Here is a 22,981-nt window from a genome sequence, read left to right as displayed (position 1 = left end):
TGCTGTTGATAACAAGGGCATTTGCTAAATAGATGGTGTGTGTGCAACAATATACTGAAAGGTCAATTATATTGTGCAGCTTATCTCACCACCTGTAGTTATTTAGGTGAAAGCTCCAAAATGCTTGCCTAATATGTCTGTTTATCCAAAAGGAAGTATAGAGGGAGAGCTAGATAGATAGCATTGCATTACATTACATTACATGGCAATGCAATGCACAGTTGCTGAAGTTGAACCAAAATGAGCTTGTCATCTGGCTTCTGCAACTTTTAACATGAAAAATCCAATGAGGAGAAGAAAAGCAAAGCCAAAGAGTCCATCCCAAAATCCGACAAACAAGCAAAATGAACAAAAAGCATTGAATTCAATTCTTTCTGATTTTAGAAACTGCATTAAAGAAGGGGTGCACCGGTCCTGGAGATACTGCAATACCAGGTCAATGCGTGGAGTGGACAGAGCAAGCTCTTTTTCCATCTCCCTGTTCTAAAAATCCATTTAATATATGGTCCCCAGATAGGGGACGTATCAGATATTAAACTGATAAGAACAGATACTACACTTGATCTTAGCCAAAAGGCCGAGAAGCGATAACCAGAATTGGTTTCCGACTACGGTGCCACCCAAGGATTCTGAAAAGTCCATTTGTGGAGATGGCCACCTGGACTCCCGTTAAGAAGACATGCTGTCAACCTCTAGATCCCTCACATGCCTGCACTTTTTGGCTTGCTGCTGCTGCAATCCACGCGTTTTAGATCTGCATAACTCCACCTCTTTTAGCACAGTACCCTCAACCCCCGGCTGTTCCCACCCGCCTCAACACCGTTGGAAGGGAGGAGAACCAATTAAGGCGGGGGGGGGGGTGGAACGAGCAGCTGTCTACCCTTAGCAGGAGGGTTGCTGATTAATTACCTCTCCTGCTGCTGCTGCTGCTGGCTGTCCAGCAGCAGACTGAAGGTGGCTGCTGCTGTGCGCAGGTATATAAAGGCTCAGAGCCTATTATGACACGCGCAGCCAGCGTTCCATTGCCACATTCCGTCTACTGCAGGCGGGATACCTGGATGGCTGAATGTCACTGAGAAGCTCACAGAGACCGCCATAAGCAACAGTTTAAAAGAATGCCACAGACTAATCAACCAAACTTTTTGGGTTGGTTTCTCTTTTATAGTCTGCAGGCATTAAATGAAAGAAGTCAGTGTTCCAGCAGAGGGAGACAACGTTTCAGAAAAGGCATTGTAGCAAACCAAAAAAGAAATTTTAAGCGCAGCAGAGTAACCAGCTCACATACCTGTTAGCTCAGGTGAGTTTAAAAGGCTGCTGTTGATAACAAGGGCATTTGCTAAATAGATGGTGTGTGTGCAACAATATACTGAAAGGTCAATTATATTGTGCAGCTTATCTCACCACCTGTAGTTATTTAGGTGAAAGCTCCAAAATGCTTGCCTAATATGTCTGTTTATACAAAAGGAAGTATAGAGGGAGAGCTAGATAGATAGCATTGCATTACATTACATTACATGGCAATGCAATGCACAGTTGCTGAAGTTGAACCAAAATGAGCTTGTCATCTGGCTTCTGCAACTTTTAACATGAAAAATCCAATGAGGAGAAGAAAAGCAAAGCCAAAGAGTCCATCCCAAAATCCGACAAACAAGCAAAATGAACAAAAAGCATTGAATTCAATTCTTTCTGATTTTAGAAACTGCATTAAAGAAGGGGTGCACCGGTCCTGGAGATACTGCAATACCAGGTCAATGCGTGGAGTGGACAGAGCAAGCTCTTTTTCCATCTCCCTGTTCTAAAAATCCATTTAATATATGGTCCCCAGATAGGGGACGTATCAGATATTAAACTGATAAGAACAGATACTACACTTGATCTTAGCCAAAAGGCCGAGAAGTGATAACCAGAATTGGTTTCCGACTACGGTGCCACCCAAGGATTCTGAAAAGTCCATTTGTGGAGATGGCCACCTGGACTCCCGTTAAGAAGACATGCTGTCAACCTCTAGATCCCTCACATGCCTGCACTTTTCGGCTTGCTGCTGCTGCAATCCACGCGTTTTAGATCTGCATAACTCAACCTCTTTTAGCACAGTACCCTCAACCCCCGGCTGTTCCCACCCGCCTCAACACCGTTGGAAGGGAGGAGAACCAATTAAGGCGGGGGGGGGGGGGGGTGGAACGAGCAGCTGTCTACCCTTAGCAGGAGGGTTGCTGATTAATTACCTCTCCTGCTGCTGCTGCTGCTGGCTGTCCAGCAGCAGACTGAAGGTGGCTGCTGCTGTGCGCAGGTATATAAAGGCTCAGAGCCTATTATGACACGCGCAGCCAGCGTTCCATTGCCACATTCCGTCTACTGCAGGCGGGATACCTGGATGGCTGAATGTCACTGAGAAGCTCACAGAGACCGCCATAAGCAACAGTTTAAAAGAATGCCACAGACTAATCAACCAAACTTTTTGGGTTGGTTTCTCTTTTATAGTCTGCAGGCATTAAATGAAAGAAGTCAGTGTTCCAGCAGAGGGAGACAACGTTTCAGAAAAGGCATTGTAGCAAACCAAAAAAGAAATTTTAAGCGCAGCAGAGTAACCAGCTCACATACCTGTTAGCTCAGGTGAGTTTAAAAGGCTGCTGTTGATAACAAGGGCATTTGCTAAATAGATGGTGTGTGTGCAACAATATACTGAAAGGTCAATTATATTGTGCAGCTTATCTCACCACCTGTAGTTATTTAGGTGAAAGCTCCAAAATGCTTGCCTAATATGTCTGTTTATCCAAAAGGAAGTATAGAGGGAGAGCTAGATAGATAGCATTGCATTACATTACATTACATGGCAATGCAATGCACAGTTGCTGAAGTTGAACCAAAATGAGCTTGTCATCTGGCTTCTGCAACTTTTAACATGAAAAATCCAATGAGGAGAAGAAAAGCAAAGCCAAAGAGTCCATCCCAAAATCCGACAAACAAGCAAAATGAACAAAAAGCATTGAATTCAATTCTTTCTGATTTTAGAAACTGCATTAAAGAAGGGGTGCACCGGTCCTGGAGATACTGCAATACCAGGTCAATGCGTGGAGTGGACAGAGCAAGCTCTTTTTCCATCTCCCTGTTCTAAAAATCCATTTAATATATGGTCCCCAGATAGGGGACGTATCAGATATTAAACTGATAAGAACAGATACTACACTTGATCTTAGCCAAAAGGCCGAGAAGCGATAACCAGAATTGGTTTCCGACTACAGTGCCACCCAAGGATTCTGAAAAGTCCATTTGTGGAGATGGCCACCTGGACTCCCGTTAAGAAGACATGCTGTCAACCTCTAGATCCCTCACATGCCTGCACTTTTTGGCTTGCTGCTGCTGCAATCCACGCGTTTTAGATCTGCATAACTCCACCTCTTTTAGCACAGTACCCTCAACCCCCGGCTGTTCCCACCCGCCTCAACACCGTTGGAAGGGAGGAGAACCAATTAAGGCGGGGGGGGGGGTGGAACGAGCAGCTGTCTACCCTTAGCAGGAGGGTTGCTGATTAATTACCTCTCCTGCTGCTGCTGCTGCTGGCTGTCCAGCAGCAGACTGAAGGTGGCTGCTGCTGTGCGCAGGTATATAAAGGCTCAGAGCCTATTATGACACGCGCAGCCAGCGTTCCATTGCCACATTCCGTCTACTGCAGGCGGGATACCTGGATGGCTGAATGTCACTGAGAAGCTCACAGAGACCGCCATAAGCAACAGTTTAAAAGAATGCCACAGACTAATCAACCAAACTTTTTGGGTTGGTTTCTCTTTTATAGTCTGCAGGCATTAAATGAAAGAAGTCAGTGTTCCAGCAGAGGGAGACAACGTTTCAGAAAAGGCATTGTAGCAAACCAAAAAAGAAATTTTAAGCGCAGCAGAGTAACCAGCTCACATACCTGTTAGCTCAGGTGAGTTTAAAAGGCTGCTGTTGATAACAAGGGCATTTGCTAAATAGATGGTGTGTGTGCAACAATATACTGAAAGGTCAATTATATTGTGCAGCTTATCTCACCACCTGTAGTTATTTAGGTGAAAGCTCCAAAATGCTTGCCTAATATGTCTGTTTATCCAAAAGGAAGTATAGAGGGAGAGCTAGATAGATAGCATTGCATTACATTACATTACATGGCAATGCAATGCACAGTTGCTGAAGTTGAACCAAAATGAGCTTGTCATCTGGCTTCTGCAACTTTTAACATGAAAAATCCAATGAGGAGAAGAAAAGCAAAGCCAAAGAGTCCATCCCAAAATCCGACAAACAAGCAAAATGAACAAAAAGCATTGAATTCAATTCTTTCTGATTTTAGAAACTGCATTAAAGAAGGGGTGCACCGGTCCTGGAGATACTGCAATACCAGGTCAATGCGTGGAGTGGACAGAGCAAGCTCTTTTTCCATCTCCCTGTTCTAAAAATCCATTTAATATATGGTCCCCAGATAGGGGACGTATCAGATATTAAACTGATAAGAACAGATACTACACTTGATCTTAGCCAAAAGGCCGAGAAGCGATAACCAGAATTGGTTTCCGACTACGGTGCCACCCAAGGATTCTGAAAAGTCCATTCGTGGAGATGGCCACCTGGACTCCCGTTAAGAAGACATGCTGTCAACCTCTAGATCCCTCACATGCCTGCACTTTTCGGCTTGCTGCTGCTGCAATCCACGCGTTTTAGATCTGCATAACTCCACCTCTTTTAGCACAGTACCCTCAACCCCCGGCTGTTCCCACCCGCCTCAACACCGTTGGAAGGGAGGAGAACCAATTAAGGCGGGGGGGGGGTGGAACGAGCAGCTGTCTACCCTTAGCAGGAGGGTTGCTGATTAATTACCTCTCCTGCTGCTGCTGCTGGCTGTCCAGCAGCAGACTGAAGGTGGCTGCTGCTGTGCGCAGGTATATAAAGGCTCAGAGCCTATTATGACACGCGCAGCCAGCGTTCCATTGCCACATTCCGTCTACTGCAGGCGGGATACCTGGATGGCTGAATGTCACTGAGAAGCTCACAGAGACCGCCATAAGCAACAGTTTAAAAGAATGCCACAGACTAATCAACCAAACTTTTTGGGTTGGTTTCTCTTTTATAGTCTGCAGGCATTAAATGAAAGAAGTCAGTGTTCCAGCAGAGGGAGACAACGTTTCAGAAAAGGCATTGTAGCAAACCAAAAAAGAAATTTTAAGCGCAGCAGAGTAACCAGCTCACATACCTGTTAGCTCAGGTGAGTTTAAAAGGCTGCTGTTGATAACAAGGGCATTTGCTAAATAGATGGTGTGTGTGCAACAATATACTGAAAGGTCAATTATATTGTGCAGCTTATCTCACCACCTGTAGTTATTTAGGTGAAAGCTCCAAAATGCTTGCCTAATATGTCTGTTTATCCAAAAGGAAGTATAGAGGGAGAGCTAGATAGATAGCATTGCATTACATTACATTACATGGCAATGCAATGCACAGTTGCTGAAGTTGAACCAAAATGAGCTTGTCATCTGGCTTCTGCAACTTTTAACATGAAAAATCCAATGAGGAGAAGAAAAGCAAAGCCAAAGAGTCCATCCCAAAATCCGACAAACAAGCAAAATGAACAAAAAGCATTGAATTCAATTCTTTCTGATTTTAGAAACTGCATTAAAGAAGGGGTGCACCGGTCCTGGAGATACTGCAATACCAGGTCAATGCGTGGAGTGGACAGAGCAAGCTCTTTTTCCATCTCCCTGTTCTAAAAATCCATTTAATATATGGTCCCCAGATAGGGGACGTATCAGATATTAAACTGATAAGAACAGATACTACACTTGATCTTAGCCAAAAGGCCGAGAAGCGATAACCAGAATTGGTTTCCGACTACGGTGCCACCCAAGGATTCTGAAAAGTCCATTTGTGGAGATGGCCACCTGGACTCCCGTTAAGAAGACATGCTGTCAACCTCTAGATCCCTCACATGCCTGCACTTTTCGGCTTGCTGCTGCTGCAATCCACGCGTTTTAGATCTGCATAACTCCACCTCTTTTAGCACAGTACCCTCAACCCCCGGCTGTTCCCACCCGCCTCAACACCGTTGGAAGGGAGGAGAACCAATTAAGGCGGGGGGGGGGTGGAACGAGCAGCTGTCTACCCTTAGCAGGAGGGTTGCTGATTAATTATCTCTCCTGCTGCTGCTGCTGCTGGCTGTCCAGCAGCAGACTGAAGGTGGCTGCTGCTGTGCGCAGGTATATAAAGGCTCAGAGCCTATTATGACACGCGCAGCCAGCGTTCCATTGCCACATTCCGTCTACTGCAGGCGGGATACCTGGATGGCTGAATGTCACTGAGAAGCTCACAGAGACCGCCATAAGCAACAGTTTAAAAGAATGCCACAGACTAATCAACCAAACTTTTTGGGTTGGTTTCTCTTTTATAGTCTGCAGGCATTAAATGAAAGAAGTCAGTGTTCCAGCAGAGGGAGACAACGTTTCAGAAAAGGCATTGTAGCAAACCAAAAAAGAAATTTTAAGCGCAGCAGAGTAACCAGCTCACATACCTGTTAGCTCAGGTGAGTTTAAAAGGCTGCTGTTGATAACAAGGGCATTTGCTAAATAGATGGTGTGTGTGCAACAATATACTGAAAGGTCAATTATATTGTGCAGCTTATCTCACCACTTGTAGTTATTTAGGTGAAAGCTCCAAAATGCTTGCCTAATATGTCTGTTTATCCAAAAGGAAGTATAGAGGGAGAGCTAGATAGATAGCATTGCATTACATTACATTACATGGCAATGCAATGCACAGTTGCTGAAGTTGAACCAAAATGAGCTTGTCATCTGGCTTCTGCAACTTTTAACATGAAAAATCCAATGAGGAGAAGAAAAGCAAAGCCAAAGAGTCCATCCCAAAATCCGACAAACAAGCAAAATGAACAAAAAGCATTGAATTCAATTCTTTCTGATTTTAGAAACTGCATTAAAGAAGGGGTGCACCGGTCCTGGAGATACTGCAATACCAGGTCAATGCGTGGAGTGGACAGAGCAAGCTCTTTTTCCATCTCCCTGTTCTAAAAATCCATTTAATATATGGTCCCCAGATAGGGGACGTATCAGATATTAAACTGATAAGAACAGATACTACACTTGATCTTAGCCAAAAGGCCGAGAAGCGATAACCAGAATTGGTTTCCGACTACGGTGCCACCCAAGGATTCTGAAAAGTCCATTTGTGGAGATGGCCACCTGGACTCCCGTTAAGAAGACATGCTGTCAACCTCTAGATCCCTCACATGCCTGCACTTTTCGGCTTGCTGCTGCTGCAATCCACGCGTTTTAGATCTGCATAACTCCACCTCTTTTAGCACAGTACCCTCAACCCCCGGCTGTTCCCACCCGCCTCAACACCGTTGGAAGGGAGGAGAACCAATTAAGGCGGGGGGGGGGTGGAACGAGCAGCTGTCTACCCTTAGCAGGAGGGTTGCTGATTAATTACCTCTCCTGCTGCTGCTGCTGCTGGCTGTCCAGCAGCAGACTGAAGGTGGCTGCTGCTGTGCGCAGGTATATAAAGGCTCAGAGCCTATTATGACACGCGCAGCCAGCGTTCCATTGCCACATTCCGTCTACTGCAGGCGGGATACCTGGATGGCTGAATGTCACTGAGAAGCTCACAGAGACCGCCATAAGCAACAGTTTAAAAGAATGCCACAGACTAATCAACCAAACTTTTTGGGTTGGTTTCTCTTTTATAGTCTGCAGGCATTAAATGAAAGAAGTCAGTGTTCCAGCAGAAGGAGACAACGTTTCAGAAAAGGCATTGTAGCAAACCAAAAAAGAAATTTTAAGCGCAGCAGAGTAACCAGCGCACATACCTGTTAGCTCAGGTGAGTTTAAAAGGCTGCTGTTGATAACAAGGGCATTTGCTAAATAGATGGTGTGTGTGCAACAATATACTGAAAGGTCAATTATATTGTGCAGCTTATCTCACCACTTGTAGTTATTTAGGTGAAAGCTCCAAAATGCTTGCCTAATATGTCTGTTTATCCAAAAGGAAGTATAGAGGGAGAGCTAGATAGATAGCATTGCATTACATTACATTACATGGCAATGCAATGCACAGTTGCTGAAGTTGAACCAAAATGAGCTTGTCATCTGGCTTCTGCAACTTTTAACATGAAAAATCCAATGAGGAGAAGAAAAGCAAAGCCAAAGAGTCCATCCCAAAATCCGACAAACAAGCAAAATGAACAAAAAGCATTGAATTCAATTCTTTCTGATTTTAGAAACTGCATTAAAGAAGGGGTGCACCGGTCCTGGAGATACTGCAATACCAGGTCAATGCGTGGAGTGGACAGAGCAAGCTCTTTTTCCATCTCCCTGTTCTAAAAATCCATTTAATATATGGTCCCCAGATAGGGGACGTATCAGATATTAAACTGATAAGAACAGATACTACACTTGATCTTAGCCAAAAGGCCGAGAAGCGATAACCAGAATTGGTTTCCGACTACGGTGCCACCCAAGGATTCTGAAAAGTCCATTTGTGGAGATGGCCACCTGGACTCCCGTTAAGAAGACATGCTGTCAACCTCTAGATCCCTCACATGCCTGCACTTTTCGGCTTGCTGCTGCTGCAATCCACGCGTTTTAGATCTGCATAACTCCACCTCTTTTAGCACAGTACCCTCAACCCCCGGCTGTTCCCACCCGCCTCAACACCGTTGGAAGGGAGGAGAACCAATTAAGGCGGGGGGGGGTGGAACGAGCAGCTGTCTACCCTTAGCAGGAGGGTTGCTGATTAATTACCTCTCCTGCTGCTGCTGCTGCTGGCTGTCCAGCAGCAGACTGAAGGTGGCTGCTGCTGTGCGCAGGTATATAAAGGCTCAGAGCCTATTATGACACGCGCAGCCAGCGTTCCATTGCCACATTCCGTCTACTGCAGGCGGGATACCTGGATGGCTGAATGTCACTGAGAAGCTCACAGAGACCGCCATAAGCAACAGTTTAAAAGAATGCCACAGACTAATCAACCAAACTTTTTGGGTTGGTTTCTCTTTTATAGTCTGCAGGCATTAAATGAAAGAAGTCAGTGTTCCAGCAGAAGGAGACAACGTTTCAGAAAAGGCATTGTAGCAAACCAAAAAAGAAATTTTAAGCGCAGCAGAGTAACCAGCGCACATACCTGTTAGCTCAGGTGAGTTTAAAAGGCTGCTGTTGATAACAAGGGCATTTGCTAAATAGATGGTGTGTGTGCAACAATATACTGAAAGGTCAATTATATTGTGCAGCTTATCTCACCACCTGTAGTTATTTAGGTGAAAGCTCCAAAATGCTTGCCTAATATGTCTGTTTATCCAAAAGGAAGTATAGAGGGAGAGCTAGATAGATAGCATTGCATTACATTACATTACATGGCAATGCAATGCACAGTTGCTGAAGTTGAACCAAAATGAGCTTGTCATCTGGCTTCTGCAACTTTTAACATGAAAAATCCAATGAGGAGAAGAAAAGCAAAGCCAAAGAGTCCATCCCAAAATCCGACAAACAAGCAAAATGAACAAAAAGCATTGAATTCAATTCTTTCTGATTTTAGAAACTGCATTAAAGAAGGGGTGCACCGGTCCTGGAGATACTGCAATACCAGGTCAATGCGTGGAGTGGACAGAGCAAGCTCTTTTTCCATCTCCCTGTTCTAAAAATCCATTTAATATATGGTCCCCAGATAGGGGACGTATCAGATATTAAACTGATAAGAACAGATACTACACTTGATCTTAGCCAAAAGGCCGAGAAGCGATAACCAGAATTGGTTTCCGACTACGGTGCCACCCAAGGATTCTGAAAAGTCCATTTGTGGAGATGGCCACCTGGACTCCCGTTAAGAAGACATGCTGTCAACCTCTAGATCCCTCACATGCCTGCACTTTTCGGCTTGCTGCTGCTGCAATCCACGCGTTTTAGATCTGCATAACTCCACCTCTTTTAGCACAGTACCCTCAACCCCCGGCTGTTCCCACCCGCCTCAACACCGTTGGAAGGGAGGAGAACCAATTAAGGCGGGGGGGGGGGTGGAACGAGCAGCTGTCTACCCTTAGCAGGAGGGTTGCTGATTAATTACCTCTCCTGCTGCTGCTGCTGCTGGCTGTCCAGCAGCAGACTGAAGGTGGCTGCTGCTGTGCGCAGGTATATAAAGGCTCAGAGCCTATTATGACACGCGCAGCCAGCGTTCCATTGCCACATTCCGTCTACTGCAGGCGGGATACCTGGATGGCTGAATGTCACTGAGAAGCTCACAGAGACCGCCATAAGCAACAGTTTAAAAGAATGCCACAGACTAATCAACCAAACTTTTTGGGTTGGTTTCTCTTTTATAGTCTGCAGGCATTAAATGAAAGAAGTCAGTGTTCCAGCAGAGGGAGACGTTTCAGAAAAGGCATTGTAGCAAACCAAAAAAGAAATTTTAAGCGCAGCAGAGTAACCAGCTCAAATACCTGTTAGCTCAGGTGAGTTTAAAAGGCTGCTGTTGATAACAAGGGCATTTGCTAAATAGATGGTGTGTGTGCAACAATATACTGAAAGGTCAATTATATTGTGCAGCTTATCTCACCACCTGTAGTTATTTAGGTGAAAGCTCCAAAATGCTTGCCTAATATGTCTGTTTATCCAAAAGGAAGTATAGAGGGAGAGCTAGATAGATAGCATTGCATTACATTACATTACATGGCAATGCAATGCACAGTTGCTGAAGTTGAACCAAAATGAGCTTGTCATCTGGCTTCTGCAACTCTTAACATGAAAAATCCAATGAGGAGAAGAAAAGCAAAGCCAAAGAGTCCATCCCAAAATCCGACAAACAAGCAAAATGAACAAAAAGCATTGAATTCAATTCTTTCTGATTTTAGAAACTGCATTAAAGAAGGGGTGCACCGGTCCTGGAGATACTGCAATACCAGGTCAATGCGTGGAGTGGACAGAGCAAGCTCTTTTTCCATCTCCCTGTTCTAAAAATCCATTTAATATATGGTCCCCAGATAGGGGACGTATCAGATATTAAACTGATAAGAACAGATACTACACTTGATCTTAGCCAAAAGGCCGAGAAGCGATAACCAGAATTGGTTTCCGACTACGGTGCCACCCAAGGATTCTGAAAAGTCCATTTGTGGAGATGGCCACCTGGACTCCCGTTAAGAAGACATGCTGTCAACCTCTAGATCCCTCACATGCCTGCACTTTTCGACTTGCTGCTGCTGCAATCCACGCGTTTTAGATCTGCATAACTCCACCTCTTTTAGCACAGTACCCTCAACCCCCGGCTGTTCCCACCCGCCTCAACACCGTTGGAAGGGAGGAGAACCAATTAAGGCGGGGGGGGGGTGGAACGAGCAGCTGTCTACCCTTAGCAGGAGGGTTGCTGATTAATTACCTCTCCTGCTGCTGCTGCTGCTGGCTGTCCAGCAGCAGACTGAAGGTGGCTGCTGCTGTGCGCAGGTATATAAAGGCTCAGAGCCTATTATGACATGCGCAGCCAGCGTTCCATTGCCACATTCCGTCTACTGCAGGCGGGATTACCTGGATGGCTGAATGTCACTGAGAAGCTCACAGAGACCGCCATAAGCAACAGTTTAAAAGAATGCCACAGACTAATCAACCAAACTTTTTGGGTTGGTTTCTCTTTTATAGTCTGCAGGCATTAAATGAAAGAAGTCAGTGTTCCAGCAGAGGGAGACAACGTTTCAGAAAAGGCATTGTAGCAAACCAAAAAAGAAATTTTAAGCGCAGCAGAGTAACCAGCTCACATACCTGTTAGCTCAGGTGAGTTTAAAAGGCTGCTGTTGATAACAAGGGCATTTGCTAAATAGATGGTGTGTGTGCAACAATATACTGAAAGGTCAATTATATTGTGCAGCTTATCTCACCACCTGTAGTTATTTAGGTGAAAGCTCCAAAATGCTTGCCTAATATGTCTGTTTATCCAAAAGGAAGTATAGAGGGAGAGCTAGATAGATAGCATTGCATTACATTACATTACATGGCAATGCAATGCACAGTTGCTGAAGTTGAACCAAAATGAGCTTGTCATCTGGCTTCTGCAACTTTTAACATGAAAAATCCAATGAGGAGAAGAAAAGCAAAGCCAAAGAGTCCATCCCAAAATCCGACAAACAAGCAAAATGAACAAAAAGCATTGAATTCAATTCTTTCTGATTTTAGAAACTGCATTAAAGAAGGGGTGCACCGGTCCTGGAGATACTGCAATACCAGGTCAATGCGTGGAGTGGACAGAGCAAGCTCTTTTTCCATCTCCCTGTTCTAAAAATCCATTTAATATATGGTCCCCAGATAGGGGACGTATCAGATATTAAACTGATAAGAACAGATACTACACTTGATCTTAGCCAAAAGGCCGAGAAGCGATAACCAGAATTGGTTTCCGACTACGGTGCCACCCAAGGATTCTGAAAAGTCCATTTGTGGAGATGGCCACCTGGACTCCCGTTAAGAAGACATGCTGTCAACCTCTAGATCCCTCACATGCCTGCACTTTTCGGCTTGCTGCTGCTGCAATCCACGCGTTTTAGATCTGCATAACTCCACCTCTTTTAGCACAGTACCCTCAACCCCCGGCTGTTCCCACCCGCCTCAACACCGTTGGAAGGGAGGAGAACCAATTAAGGCGGGGGGGGGGGGTGGAACGAGCAGCTGTCTACCCTTAGCAGGAGGGTTGCTGATTAATTACCTCTCCTGCTGCTGCTGCTGCTGGCTGTCCAGCAGCAGACTGAAGGTGGCTGCTGCTGTGCGCAGGTATATAAAGGCTCAGAGCCTATTATGACACGCGCAGCCAGCGTTCCATTGCCACATTCCGTCTACTGCAGGCGGGATACCTGGATGGCTGAATGTCACTGAGAAGCTCACAGAGACCGCCATAAGCAACAGTTTAAAAGAATGCCACAGACTAATCAACCAAACTTTTTGGGTTGGTTTCTCTTTTATAGTCTGCAGGCATTAAATGAAAGAAGTCAGTGTTCCAGCAGAGGGAGACAACGTTTCAGAAAAGGCATTGTAGCAAACCAAAAAAGAAATTTTAAGCGCAGCAGAGTAACCAGCTCACATACCTGTTAGCTCAGGTGAGTTTAAAAGGCTGCTGTTGATAACAAGGGCATTTGCTAAATAGATGGTGTGTGTGCAACAATATACTGAAAGGTCAATTATATTGTGCAGCTTATCTCACCACCTGTAGTTATTTAGGTGAAAGCTCCAAAATGCTTGCCTAATATGTCTGTTTATCCAAAAGGAAGTATAGAGGGAGAGCTAGATAGATAGCATTGCATTACATTACATTACATGGCAATGCAATGCACAGTTGCTGAAGTTGAACCAAAATGAGCTTGTCATCTGGCTTCTGCAACTTTTAACATGAAAAATCCAATGAGGAGAAGAAAAGCAAAGCCAAAGAGTCCATCCCAAAATCCGACAAACAAGCAAAATGAACAAAAAGCATTGAATTCAATTCTTTCTGATTTTAGAAACTGCATTAAAGAAGGGGTGCACCGGTCCTGGAGATACTGCAATACCAGGTCAATGCGTGGAGTGGACAGAGCAAGCTCTTTTTCCATCTCCCTGTTCTAAAAATCCATTTAATATATGGTCCCCAGATAGGGGACGTATCAGATATTAAACTGATAAGAACAGATTTTTTTTTTTTTTATCGAAAGCCCGAATTCGTGTACAAAACCCGAGTGCGCTTAAAAAAGTGACAAGTGCCACAAAAAAAGTGCACTAGGATGCTGGTCTTCTTGAAACCCTCTCCAAAAGGAGAAGGGTCCCCCAAACCATTCCCCGTCCCTCCGAGCCAAAAGGCCACAGCGAGGAACAGGGACAAAAAGCCACCTCCAGCCGAAGCCAGAGGCGACCCAATCTTACCCCCAGCACCTGCCCGAGTTCTCACCCGAGCAAGGCACTGGGAGCCAAAGACTGTGCTCCCCTCCCGGAAGAGGGGAGCCAACAACGCTCTCCTCCCGAAAGAGGAGAGCCAGGGGGGTTCAGGGGGGAGCGGAACCTGATGGCCACACACTCCCCCCCTAGACCTGCCAAGAGAGGAACCCGTAAGGGAACCGCATCCCGACAAAATCCTAGTAGGACGTGACACACGTGAATAAGTGGACACACAGTGACAAAGAAATTAAATAAATAGTGAAGGTTTCACAGTATAATACTGCCCGGACCTTCGACCGGGAATTGAAAAATTCCCCATCCTAAGGCCAGAAGGCCCGGAATAAGGGTGTGTGCGAAGAAAGAAAATTTGAAGTGCTTGTGCAAATGTGCCACAAACTCAAGTGGGGTTCCCAATCCCAGTGAGTTAAGGCACCCCAGGGTCACCATTCCTGGGGCACTTCACACTTCGGGCTTTCGATCTTCCCCGGCCCAATGGCGTCGATCCTGGGGGGCCATGCTTTCCACCAGATGACTATATTAGCCACCTGGCGTACTAACAAGCGCCTAAACCCCAGTGTGCATAATGTATCAATCTACTAGGGCGGCCAACATCCAAAACCGCCTTTTCGAAAGATACTACACTTGATCTTAGCCAAAAGGCCGAGAAGCGATAACCAGAATTGGTTTCCGACTACGGTGCCACCCAAGGATTCTGAAAAGTCCATTTGTGGAGATGGCCACCTGGACTCCCGTTAAGAAGACATGCTGTCAACCTCTAGATCCCTCACATGCCTGCACTTTTCGGCTTGCTGCTGCTGCAATCCACGCGTTTTAGATCTGCATAACTCCACCTCTTTTAGCACAGTACCCTCAACCCCCGGCTGTTCCCACCCGCCTCAACACCGTTGGAAGGGAGGAGAACCAATTAAGGCGGGGGGGGGTGGAACGAGCAGCTGTCTACCCTTAGCAGGAGGGTTGCTGATTAATTACCTCTCCTGCTGCTGCTGCTGCTGGCTGTCCAGCAGCAGACTGAAGGTGGCTGCTGCTGTGCGCAGGTATATAAAGGCTCAGAGCCTATTATGACACGCGCAGCCAGCGTTCCATTGCCACATTCCGTCTACTGCAGGCGGGATACCTGGATGGCTGAATGTCACTGAGAAGCTCACAGAGACCGCCATAAGCAACAGTTTAAAAGAATGCCACAGACTAATCAACCAAACTTTTTGGGTTGGTTTCTCTTTTATAGTCTGCAGGCATTAAATGAAAGAAGTCAGTGTTCCAGCAGAGGGAGACAACGTTTCAGAAAAGGCATTGTAGCAAACCAAAAAAGAAATTTTAAGCGCAGCAGAGTAACCAGCTCACATACCTGTTAGCTCAGGTGAGTTTAAAAGGCTGCTGTTGATAACAAGGGCATTTGCTAAATAGATGGTGTGTGTGCAACAATATACTGAAAGGTCAATTATATTGTGCAGCTTATCTCACCACCTGTAGTTATTTAGGTGAAAGCTCCAAAATGCTTGCCTAATATGTCTGTTTATCCAAAAGGAAGTATAGAGGGAGAGCTAGATAGATAGCATTGCATTACATTACATTACATGGCAATGCAATGCACAGTTGCTGAAGTTGAACCAAAATGAGCTTGTCATCTGGCTTCTGCAACTTTTAACATGAAAAATCCAATGAGGAGAAGAAAAGCAAAGCCAAAGAGTCCATCCCAAAATCCGACAAACAAGCAAAATGAACAAAAAGCATTGAATTCAATTCTTTCTGATTTTAGAAACTGCATTAAAGAAGGGGTGCACCGGTCCTGGAGATACTGCAATACCAGGTCAATGCGTGGAGTGGACAGAGCAAGCTCTTTTTCCATCTCCCTGTTCTAAAAATCCATTTAATATATGGTCCCCAGATAGGGGACGTATCAGATATTAAACTGATAAGAACAGATTTTTTTTTTTTTTATCGAAAGCCCGAATTCGTGTACAAAACCCGAGTGCGCTTAAAAAAGTGACAAGTGCCACAAAAAAAGTGCACTAGGATGCTGGTCTTCTTGAAACCCTCTCCAAAAGGAGAAGGGTCCCCCAAACCATTCCCCGTCCCTCCGAGCCAAAAGGCCACAGCGAGGAACAGGGACAAAAAGCCACCTCCAGCCGAAGCCAGAGGCGACCCAATCTTACCCCCAGCACCTGCCCGAGTTCTCACCCGAGCAAGGCACTGGGAGCCAAAGACTGTGCTCCCCTCCCGGAAGAGGGGAGCCAACAACGCTCTCCTCCCGAAAGAGGAGAGCCAGGGGGGTTCAGGGGGGAGCGGAACCTGATGGCCACACACTCCCCCCCTAGACCTGCCAAGAGAGGAACCCGTAAGGGAACCGCATCCCGACAAAATCCTAGTAGGACGTGACACACGTGAATAAGTGGACACACAGTGACAAAGAAATTAAATAAATAGTGAAGGTTTCACAGTATAATACTGCCCGGACCTTCGACCGGGAATTGAAAAATTCCCCATCCTAAGGCCAGAAGGCCCGGAATAAGGGTGTGTGCGAAGAAAGAAAATTTGAAGTGCTTGTGCAAATGTGCCATAAACTCAAGTGGGGTTCCCAATCCCAGTGAGTTAAGGCACCCCAGGGTCACCATTCCTGGGGCACTTCACACTTCGGGCTTTCGATCTTCCCCGGCCCAATGGCGTCGATCCTGGGGGGCCATGCTTTCCACCAGATGACTATATTAGCCACCTGGCGTACTAACAAGCGCCTAAACCCCAGTGTGCATAATGTATCAATCTACTAGGGCGGCCAACATCCAAAACCGCCTTTTCGAAAGATACTACACTTGATCTTAGCCAAAAGGCCGAGAAGCGATAACCAGAATTGGTTTCCGACTACGGTGCCACCCAAGGATTCTGAAAAGTCCATTTGTGGAGATGGCCACCTGGACTCCCGTTAAGAAGACATGCTGTCAACCTCTAGATCCCTCACATGCCTGCACTTTTCGGCTTGCTGCTGCTGCAATCCACGCGTTTTAGATCTGCATAACTCCACCTCTTTTAGCACAGTACCCTCAACCCCCGGCTGTTCCCACCCGCCTCAACACCGTTGGAAGGGAGGAGAACCAATTAAGGCGGGGGGGGGTGGAACGAGCAGCTGTCTACCCTTAGCAGGAGGGTTGCTGATTAATTACCTCTCCTGCTGCTGCTGCTGCTGGCTGTCCAGCAGCAGACTGAAGGTGGCTGCTGCTGTGCGCAGGTATATAAAGGCTCAGAGCCTATTATGACACGCGCAGCCAGCGTTCCATTGCCACATTCCGTCTACTGCAGGCGGGATACCTGGATGGCTGAATGTCACTGAGAAGCTCACAGAGACCGCCATAAGCAACAGTTTAAAAGAATGCCACAGACTAATCAACCAAACTTTTTGGGTTGGTTTCTCTTTTATAGTCTGCAGGCATTAAATGAAAGAAGTCAGTGTTCCAGCAGAGGGAGACAACGTTTCAGAAAAGGCATTGTAGCAAACCAAAAAAGAAATTTTAAGCGCAGCAGAGTAACCAGCTCACATACCTGTTAGCTCAGGTGAGTTTAAAAGGCTGCTGTTGATAACAAGGGCATTTGCTAAATAGATGGTGTGTGTGCAACAATATACTGAAAGGTCAATTATATTGTGCAGCTTATCTCACCACCTGTAGTTATTTAGGTGAAAGCTCCAAAATGCTTGCCTAATATGTCTGTTTATCCAAAAGGAAGTATAGAGGGAGAGCTAGATAGATAGCATTGCATTACATTACATTACATGGCAATGCAATGCACAGTTGCTGAAGTTGAACCAAAATGAGCTTGTCATCTGGCTTCTGCAACTTTTAACATGAAAAATCCAATGAGGAGAAGAAAAGCAAAGCCAAAGAGTCCATCCCAAAATCCGACAAACAAGCAAAATGAACAAAAAGCATTGAATTCAATTCTTTCTGATTTTAGAAACTGCATTAAAGAAGGGGTGCACCGGTCCTGGAGATACTGCAATACCAGGTCAATGCGTGGAGTGGACAGAGCAAGCTCTTTTTCCATCTCCCTGTTCTAAAAATCCATTTAATATATGGTCCCCAGATAGGGGACGTATCAGATATTAAACTGATAAGAACAGATTTTTTTTTTTTTATCGAAAGCCCGAATTCGTGTACAAAACCCGAGTGCGCTTAAAAAAGTGACAAGTGCCACAAAAAAAGTGCACTAGGATGCTGGTCTTCTTGAAACCCTCTCCAAAAGGAGAAGGGTCCCCCAAACCATTCCCCGTCCCTCCGAGCCAAAAGGCCACAGCGAGGAACAGGGACAAAAAGCCACCTCCAGCCGAAGCCAGAGGCGACCCAATCTTACCCCCAGCACCTGCCCGAGTTCTCACCCGAGCAAGGCACTGGGAGCCAAAGACTGTGCTCCCCTCCCGGAAGAGGGGAGCCAACAACGCTCTCCTCCCGAAAGAGGAGAGCCAGGGGGGTTCAGGGGGGAGCGGAACCTGATGGCCACACACTCCCCCCCTAGACCTGCCAAGAGAGGAACCCGTAAGGGAACCGCATCCCGACAAAATCCTAGTAGGACGTGACACACGTGAATAAGTGGACACACAGTGACAAAGAAATTAAATAAATAGTGAAGGTTTCACAGTATAATACTGCCCGGACCTTCGACCGGGAATTGAAAAATTCCCCATCCTAAGGCCAGAAGGCCCGGAATAAGGGTGTGTGCGAAGAAAGAAAATTTGAAGTGCTTGTGCAAATGTGCCATAAACTCAAGTGGGGTTCCCAATCCCAGTGAGTTAAGGCACCCCAGGGTCACCATTCCTGGGGCACTTCACACTTCGGGCTTTCGATCTTCCCCGGCCCAATGGCGTCGATCCTGGGGGGCCATGCTTTCCACCAGATGACTATATTAGCCACCTGGCGTACTAACAAGCGCCTAAACCCCAGTGTGCATAATGTATCAATCTACTAGGGCGGCCAACATCCAAAACCGCCTTTTCGAAAGATACTACACTTGATCTTAGCCAAAAGGCCGAGAAGCGATAACCAGAATTGGTTTCCGACTACGGTGCCACCCAAGGATTCTGAAAAGTCCATTTGTGGAGATGGCCACCTGGACTCCCGTTAAGAAGACATGCTGTCAACCTCTAGATCCCTCACATGCCTGCACTTTTCGGCTTGGTGCTGCTGCAATCCACGCGTTTTAGATCTGCATAACTCCACCTCTTTTAGCACAGTACCCTCAACCCCCGGCTGTTCCCACCCGCCTCAACACCGTTGGAAGGGAGGAGAACCAATTAAGGCGGGGGGGGGTGGAACGAGCAGCTGTCTACCCTTAGCAGGAGGGTTGCTGATTAATTACCTCTCCTGCTGCTGCTGCTGCTGGCTGTCCAGCAGCAGACTGAAGGTGGCTGCTGCTGTGCGCAGGTATATAAAGGCTCAGAGCCTATTATGACACGCGCAGCCAGCGTTCCATTGCCACATTCCGTCTACTGCAGGCGGGATACCTGGATGGCTGAATGTCACTGAGAAGCTCACAGAGACCGCCATAAGCAACAGTTTAAAAGAATGCCACAGACTAATCAACCAAACTTTTTGGGTTGGTTTCTCTTTTATAGTCTGCAGGCATTAAATGAAAGAAGTCAGTGTTCCAGCAGAGGGAGACAACGTTTCAGAAAAGGCATTGTAGCAAACCAAAAAAGAAATTTTAAGCGCAGCAGAGTAACCAGCTCACATACCTGTTAGCTCAGGTGAGTTTAAAAGGCTGCTGTTGATAACAAGGGCATTTGCTAAATAGATGGTGTGTGTGCAACAATATACTGAAAGGTCAATTATATTGTGCAGCTTATCTCACCACCTGTAGTTATTTAGGTGAAAGCTCCAAAATGCTTGCCTAATATGTCTGTTTATCCAAAAGGAAGTATAGAGGGAGAGCTAGATAGATAGCATTGCATTACATTACATTACATGGCAATGCAATGCACAGTTGCTGAAGTTGAACCAAAATGAGCTTGTCATCTGGCTTCTGCAACTTTTAACATGAAAAATCCAATGAGGAGAAGAAAAGCAAAGCCAAAGAGTCCATCCCAAAATCCGACAAACAAACAAAATGAACAAAAAGCATTGAATTCAATTCTTTCTGATTTTAGAAACTGCATTAAAGAAGGGGTGCACCGGTCCTGGAGATACTGCAATACCAGGTCAATGCGTGGAGTGGACAGAGCAAGCTCTTTTTCCATCTCCCTGTTCTAAAAATCCATTTAATATATGGTCCCCAGATAGGGGACGTATCAGATATTAAACTGATAAGAACAGATTTTTTTTTTTTTTATCGAAAGCCCGAATTCGTGTACAAAACCCGAGTGCGCTTAAAAAAGTGACAAGTGCCACAAAAAAAGTGCACTAGGATGCTGGTCTTCTTGAAACCCTCTCCAAAAGGAGAAGGGTCCCCCAAACCATTCCCCGTCCCTCCGAGCCAAAAGGCCACAGCGAGGAACAGGGACAAAAAGCCACCTCCAGCCGAAGCCAGAGGCGACCCAATCTTACCCCCAGCACCTGCCCGAGTTCTCACCCGAGCAAGGCACTGGGAGCCAAAGACTGTGCTCCCCTCCCGGAAGAGGGGAGCCAACAACGCTCTCCTCCCGAAAGAGGAGAGCCAGGGGGGTTCAGGGGGGAGCGGAACCTGATGGCCACACACTCCCCCCCTAGACCTGCCAAGAGAGGAACCCGTAAGGGAACCGCATCCCGACAAAATCCTAGTAGGACGTGACACACGTGAATAAGTGGACACACAGTGACAAAGAAATTAAATAAATAGTGAAGGTTTCACAGTATAATACTGCCCGGACCTTCGACCGGGAATTGAAAAATTCCCCATCCTAAGGCCAGAAGGCCCGGAATAAGGGTGTGTGCGAAGAAAGAAAATTTGAAGTGCTTGTGCAAATGTGCCATAAACTCAAGTGGGGTTCCCAATCCCAGTGAGTTAAGGCACCCCAGGGTCACCATTCCTGGGGCACTTCACACTTCGGGCTTTCGATCTTCCCCGGCCCAATGGCGTCGATCCTGGGGGGCCATGCTTTCCACCAGATGACTATATTAGCCACCTGGCGTACTAACAAGCGCCTAAACCCCAGTGTGCATAATGTATCAATCTACTAGGGCGGCCAACATCCAAAACCGCCTTTTCGAAAGATACTACACTTGATCTTAGCCAAAAGGCCGAGAAGCGATAACCAAAATTGGTTTCTGACTACGGTGCCACCCAAGGATTCTGAAAAGTCCATTTGTGGAGATGGCCACCTGGACTCCCGTTAAGAAGACATGCTGTCAACCTCTAGATCCCTCACATGCCTGCACTTTTCGGCTTGCTGCTGCTGCAATCCACGCGTTTTAGATCTGCATAACTCCACCTCTTTTAGCACAGTACCCTCAACCCCCGGCTGTTCCCACCCGCCTCAACACCGTTGGAAGGGAGGAGAACCAATTAAGGCGGGGGGGGGGTGGAACGAGCAGCTGTCTACCCTTAGCAGGAGGGTTGCTGATTAATTACCTCTCCTGCTGCTGCTGCTGCTGGCTGTCCAGCAGCAGACTGAAGGTGGCTGCTGCTGTGCGCAGGTATATAAAGGCTCAGAGCCTATTATGACACGCGCAGCCAGCGTTCCATTGCCACATTCCGTCTACTGCAGGCGGGATACCTGGATGGCTGAATGTCACTGAGAAGCTCACAGAGACCGCCATAAGCAACAGTTTAAAAGAATGCCACAGACTAATCAACCAAACTTTTTGGGTTGGTTTCTCTTTTATAGTCTGCAGGCATTAAATGAAAGAAGTCAGTGTTCCAGCAGAGGGAGACAACGTTTCAGAAAAGGCATTGTAGCAAACCAAAAAAGAAATTTTAAGCGCAGCAGAGTAACCAGCTCACATACCTGTTAGCTCAGGTGAGTTTAAAAGGCTGCTGTTGATAACAAGGGCATTTGCTAAATAGATGGTGTGTGTGCAACAATATACTGAAAGGTCAATTATATTGTGCAGCTTATCTCACCACCTGTAGTTATTTAGGTGAAAGCTCCAAAATGCTTGCCTAATATGTCTGTTTATCCAAAAGGAAGTATAGAGGGAGAGCTAGATAGATAGCATTGCATTACATTACATTACATGGCAATGCAATGCACAGTTGCTGAAGTTGAACCAAAATGAGCTTGTCATCTGGCTTCTGCAACTTTTAACATGAAAAATCCAATGAGGAGAAGAAAAGCAAAGCCAAAGAGTCCATCCCAAAATCCGACAAACAAGCAAAATGAACAAAAAGCATTGAATTCAATTCTTTCTGATTTTAGAAACTGCATTAAAGAAGGGGTGCACCGGTCCTGGAGATACTGCAATACCAGGTCAATGCGTGGAGTGGACAGAGCAAGCTCTTTTTCCATCTCCCTGTTCTAAAAATCCATTTAATATATGGTCCCCAGATAGGGGACGTATCAGATATTAAACTGATAAGAACAGATACTACACTTGATCTTAGCCAAAAGGCCGAGAAGCGATAACCAGAATTGGTTTCCGACTACGGTGCCACCCAAGGATTCTGAAAAGTCCATTTGTGGAGATGGCCACCTGGACTCCCGTTAAGAAGACATGCTGTCAACCTCTAGATCCCTCACATGCCTGCACTTTTCGGCTTGCTGCTGCTGCAATCCACGCGTTTTAGATCTGCATAACTCCACCTCTTTTAGCACAGTACCCTCAACCCCCGGCTGTTCCCACCCGCCTCAACACCGTTGGAAGGGAGGAGAACCAATTAAGGCGGGGGGGGGGGTGGAACGAGCAGCTGTCTACCCTTAGCAGGAGGGTTGCTGATTAATTACCTCTCCTGCTGCTGCTGCTGCTGGCTGTCCAGCAGCAGACTGAAGGTGGCTGCTGCTGTGCGCAGGTATATAAAGGCTCAGAGCCTATTATGACACGCGCAGCCAGCGTTCCATTGCCACATTCCGTCTACTGCAGGCGGGATACCTGGATGGCTGAATGTCACTGAGAAGCTCACAGAGACCGCCATAAGCAACAGTTTAAAAGAATGCCACA

The 22,981-nt window shown here is 46.3% G+C and overlaps 15 non-coding genes and 4 pseudogenes across 15 annotated transcripts; all 19 read right to left on the bottom strand.

Annotated features, from left to right (window-relative positions):
* Positions 1-398: 398 nt before the first annotated feature.
* On the bottom strand, positions 399-589 carry LOC141200043 (U2 spliceosomal RNA). Its single transcript, XR_012271778.1, has one exon. It is a non-coding gene; the product is annotated as a U2 spliceosomal RNA (small nuclear RNA).
* A 1,121-nt stretch (positions 590-1,710) lies between these two features.
* On the bottom strand, positions 1,711-1,901 carry LOC141200300 (U2 spliceosomal RNA). Its single transcript, XR_012272024.1, has one exon. It is a non-coding gene; the product is annotated as a U2 spliceosomal RNA (small nuclear RNA).
* Positions 1,902-3,026: 1,125 nt separating this feature from the next.
* Positions 3,027-3,217, bottom strand: LOC141200042 (U2 spliceosomal RNA). The gene has a single exon (XR_012271777.1). It is a non-coding gene; the product is annotated as a U2 spliceosomal RNA (small nuclear RNA).
* Positions 3,218-4,338: 1,121 nt separating this feature from the next.
* Positions 4,339-4,529, bottom strand: LOC141200041 (U2 spliceosomal RNA). The gene has a single exon (XR_012271776.1). It is a non-coding gene; the product is annotated as a U2 spliceosomal RNA (small nuclear RNA).
* A 1,117-nt stretch (positions 4,530-5,646) lies between these two features.
* LOC141200040 (U2 spliceosomal RNA) lies at positions 5,647-5,837 on the bottom strand. Its single transcript, XR_012271775.1, has one exon. It is a non-coding gene; the product is annotated as a U2 spliceosomal RNA (small nuclear RNA).
* A 1,120-nt stretch (positions 5,838-6,957) lies between these two features.
* On the bottom strand, positions 6,958-7,148 carry LOC141200038 (U2 spliceosomal RNA). The gene has a single exon (XR_012271773.1). It is a non-coding gene; the product is annotated as a U2 spliceosomal RNA (small nuclear RNA).
* A 1,120-nt stretch (positions 7,149-8,268) lies between these two features.
* LOC141200037 (U2 spliceosomal RNA) lies at positions 8,269-8,459 on the bottom strand. Its single transcript, XR_012271772.1, has one exon. It is a non-coding gene; the product is annotated as a U2 spliceosomal RNA (small nuclear RNA).
* Positions 8,460-9,578: 1,119 nt separating this feature from the next.
* On the bottom strand, positions 9,579-9,769 carry LOC141200036 (U2 spliceosomal RNA). The gene has a single exon (XR_012271771.1). It is a non-coding gene; the product is annotated as a U2 spliceosomal RNA (small nuclear RNA).
* A 1,118-nt stretch (positions 9,770-10,887) lies between these two features.
* Positions 10,888-11,078, bottom strand: LOC141200035 (U2 spliceosomal RNA). The gene has a single exon (XR_012271770.1). It is a non-coding gene; the product is annotated as a U2 spliceosomal RNA (small nuclear RNA).
* Positions 11,079-12,199: 1,121 nt separating this feature from the next.
* Positions 12,200-12,390, bottom strand: LOC141200034 (U2 spliceosomal RNA). The gene has a single exon (XR_012271769.1). It is a non-coding gene; the product is annotated as a U2 spliceosomal RNA (small nuclear RNA).
* Positions 12,391-13,512: 1,122 nt separating this feature from the next.
* LOC141200886 (U2 spliceosomal RNA) lies at positions 13,513-13,698 on the bottom strand. Its single transcript, XR_012272584.1, has one exon. It is a non-coding gene; the product is annotated as a U2 spliceosomal RNA (small nuclear RNA).
* A 789-nt stretch (positions 13,699-14,487) lies between these two features.
* Positions 14,488-14,579, bottom strand: LOC141201056 (U2 spliceosomal RNA; annotated as a pseudogene).
* A 1,119-nt stretch (positions 14,580-15,698) lies between these two features.
* On the bottom strand, positions 15,699-15,884 carry LOC141200885 (U2 spliceosomal RNA). The gene has a single exon (XR_012272583.1). It is a non-coding gene; the product is annotated as a U2 spliceosomal RNA (small nuclear RNA).
* Positions 15,885-16,673: 789 nt separating this feature from the next.
* Positions 16,674-16,765, bottom strand: LOC141201055 (U2 spliceosomal RNA; annotated as a pseudogene).
* A 1,119-nt stretch (positions 16,766-17,884) lies between these two features.
* LOC141200869 (U2 spliceosomal RNA) lies at positions 17,885-18,069 on the bottom strand. The gene has a single exon (XR_012272570.1). It is a non-coding gene; the product is annotated as a U2 spliceosomal RNA (small nuclear RNA).
* A 789-nt stretch (positions 18,070-18,858) lies between these two features.
* LOC141201054 (U2 spliceosomal RNA) lies at positions 18,859-18,950 on the bottom strand (annotated as a pseudogene).
* Positions 18,951-20,069: 1,119 nt separating this feature from the next.
* Positions 20,070-20,255, bottom strand: LOC141200884 (U2 spliceosomal RNA). Its single transcript, XR_012272582.1, has one exon. It is a non-coding gene; the product is annotated as a U2 spliceosomal RNA (small nuclear RNA).
* A 789-nt stretch (positions 20,256-21,044) lies between these two features.
* On the bottom strand, positions 21,045-21,136 carry LOC141201053 (U2 spliceosomal RNA; annotated as a pseudogene).
* Positions 21,137-22,256: 1,120 nt separating this feature from the next.
* Positions 22,257-22,447, bottom strand: LOC141200033 (U2 spliceosomal RNA). The gene has a single exon (XR_012271768.1). It is a non-coding gene; the product is annotated as a U2 spliceosomal RNA (small nuclear RNA).
* Positions 22,448-22,981: the final 534 nt, after the last annotated feature.

The sequence above is a fragment of the Phyllobates terribilis genome, unplaced genomic scaffold, assembly GCF_046119375.1.
Source record: "Phyllobates terribilis strain yellow unplaced genomic scaffold, ASM4611937v1 Scaffold_108__1_contigs__length_5656254, whole genome shotgun sequence".
NCBI classification, from domain to species: domain Eukaryota; kingdom Metazoa; phylum Chordata; class Amphibia; order Anura; family Dendrobatidae; genus Phyllobates; species Phyllobates terribilis.
This window is presented reverse-complemented; position numbering and strand designations above follow the sequence as displayed.